General features: G+C 41.5%; 1 long non-coding RNA gene across 1 annotated transcript in view; it reads right to left on the bottom strand.

Annotated features, from left to right (window-relative positions):
- Positions 1-2,951, bottom strand: part of LOC116697192 (uncharacterized) — a 16,342-nt gene that overhangs the window by 603 nt on the left and 12,788 nt on the right. Inside the window, exon 2 of the long non-coding RNA XR_004333957.1 lies at positions 1,872-1,878. This is a non-coding gene — a long non-coding RNA (uncharacterized LOC116697192). The remainder of the gene's footprint in view (positions 1-1,871; positions 1,879-2,951) is intronic.

The following is a 2,951-nucleotide window of genomic DNA, read 5'->3' as shown; positions in this document are numbered from 1 at the left end:
CCGCAGGTCGGAGTCCAACCCGCGGCATCAAGGAGCAAACCTCCACACGTGTGTGCCCACTCCACCAACTGAGCTAACCTGGCCACTCTACTACCATTCTTGCCTGAGACATGCGCTAGTTAAACATCCGACTTCTGCAGAGGTTCCTTCAAGGATAGGGATTACTGCGCAACAGGAAGGCTTCGTCCCCCACAAAGGTGTGAGGAAGTGGCCCTGCTCCAGGGATGGTGGCATCTGGCAGGACTCCCAAGATGTCTGCCTGGAGACCACGACCAAAAGCCCCCAGATCAATAATGCGGAAGCAAAGGTTGGCTTTGAAAAAAAAATGGAGCTTGAATTGGGTGGTGCCACAATCTTCACATGCTTTTCATCCATGGCCCCCAGCAATTGGGGAAGTCACTGTTAACCCAGAACTGCTCTGCAATATCCTGCCAATCCCTCTCCTTTGGCCGAGGCATGTATACATCCACTAGCTCCTCCCAGATAGCCTTGGCCCCCTCAGGCACAATGACATACACTGCTCCAGCCCACACGGAAGCGGTAGGAGAGGGAGTGGTAGGAGTCACCAGTCGCTAGATGTCTGAAAGAAAATAATTAAAATATTAATAATAATTATTATAATATTAAAAATAATAATAAACACATACATACATAGATTTCTTTGGCAGACATCTTTCTAAATACACAAGGACATCTTGTTTAAGACAACATGTTTAAGAGGGCATAATACAACAACAACAAAAATCAGTTGCAGAGCTTTTGTCTTTGTAGGCTACAAAATACTGGGCTATGCATAGGAAAAGAAAAATACAATATGCCTATTATCTATAATGATGTGATCTATGTGATATAGAGGCAGACTAGAAACTCACTGGAGACAGATGGCTAGGCGTTCTCTAGGACAAGCACATCTCTGAAACCGGGTGTTGATTCCCCCGATCCATGGACCAACACGGTGGAGGATTTCGCCAAACTGACAGCGCGACACCCTGAAATACTCCCTGAAATCCTCACCGTCGTTCAGACGCAGCTCACCCACAGTGAAACTCCCCGTATTGATTCCTCACCGCCAGGTAGTATTTCACCGACACAGATCTCTTCTTTTTCTGCTTGCTTCTCCAGTGTAGGAGAGGAACAGCAAATGCATTAACTAGATGACGATTTGCCATCATGGAATGAATGACTTCTGGCTGTGTGAATTCATTCATTTATGACGGAAAGGGCCACAATATATGATTATACATTTTAATTGTATTATCTTCCCTAATAACGTTAGGAAATCATGAAAATTAAAAAAATCCACAACAGTTTATCGCTATAAAATCATTATTTATTTCATTAAATGTTACGAATTCAGATTTGTTTATCATTACCATAACAACGCTAGCTTCCACTGGAATTGTTGGATAGGAACCACTGTCACTGAGTTCAATTTTTCGTTGACCAACTGACACAATTTTTTTCGCACTCTCTTTTTGACATTAAGACTTAGGACAACTTCAGATGTCTGTTAAATTAATCTGTATCCATCTAGACCATCAATTTTTGTGTTCAGACCAATCAAAGTCCTGTGTAGAGCTAATGGCAGCTACAACCATGGTTTAGGTGTGTGTTAGTCTTACAATGCCAGACCTTCCACCACAGCGCTTCAAAGAAGGATCTGGGAAGTGGACAGAACATTATTATTATTGGCATTTCTTTAAACCAATCACAATAGTCCTGGTCAATTATGGGAATTACTGCATTACTTTTTTCAGTAACGAGTGATCTAATTGATTACAAATCCCATCTTAATAACGCTGTAACTGTTACTGCTGAAATATCAAAAGTTCTATAACATCTGTTTTGTAATTTTTATCAATACACTAGACATAATATCTACAGACATGGCATCTGATTGGAGGCTAGTCTCACTTTGTCCTACTACTTTCTGAAGTAACTATCTTTCTGAAGTTACTTTTATAATTTGTGACTGAGTAACTACTTTAGTTACTTTTTCGAAGATGTAAAGAGTAACTCTAAATAATTACTTTATAAAAGTAACACTGGTCTTGGGCGGCGCTAAGTCCTGGCCGGGGCAACAGTGCCTCTGCAAAATAGCCTCGGGAAGGAACTTCTTTTGGTGGAAAGTGTACGTTCAAATGTTGTTTTAGACGTGCAACAGAAAACTCAAATTGAACAGATAGTCTAGCTGTTTTAGTTTACCCTTCAAAGATATGAAGAGCAGTTACCCATAGTCCTCATAAATTGACTGGAATTTAAAATGCAAAGAAAGCGGAAGGTGAGAAAAATATGCTCTCCTCCCAACCGGCTTCAGGAAAATGTATGGATGTTCTATGAAAAGTGCCTGCCCTTTTTGTCAAAAAACTTTCTAAGGATGGCTTCTCAGATGGTTCTGGGTAACAACAACAACAAACCCTCTGACAGGTCCGGTTACATTTGCCTGAGTTGGTCGTAAAAGGCTCATTATTGTTGGGGGGTTGAGATACAACTACTGTGTTAAGTGGAACAACTGTATCTCCTCTAACTAACTACTACTACTCATCTCCTCCCCCCAGCTGTTCTTTCCACAACTGGGCTGGCCACTGTTTTCAAAGATGAGTACAGTTGCAGTTTATTACCTGCCTTCTGTTATACTACCTTTGAACTTCAGCTCTTTGTGGCTGTTCTGGATTCTTCTGACTTGTGTGCAGTTATTTATCGCCCACTAAAACTCAACAAGGATTTTATATAAAAGTTTTTGACTGATGTTCCAAAATACAGCAAGCTCCTGGGGCCTGTTGCACGTCACCAGGAAAAGGGATTAAGCCGGGATATTCAAGTTATCCTAGATGAATTTATTTTTGACTCGATTGCACGAAACTAGGTTGAATTAAACCCAGCCAAGTAACCATGGAGATTTATTCTGTGCAGCTAGCCTGGTCCAGAGCAGGCTAACAGCCGGGCTAAGA

This window comes from Etheostoma spectabile, chromosome 10 (genome assembly GCF_008692095.1).
Source record: "Etheostoma spectabile isolate EspeVRDwgs_2016 chromosome 10, UIUC_Espe_1.0, whole genome shotgun sequence".
Taxonomy (NCBI): domain Eukaryota; kingdom Metazoa; phylum Chordata; class Actinopteri; order Perciformes; family Percidae; genus Etheostoma; species Etheostoma spectabile.
Note: the sequence above shows the minus strand (reverse complement) of the source record. Positions and strands in the feature narration are given on the sequence as shown.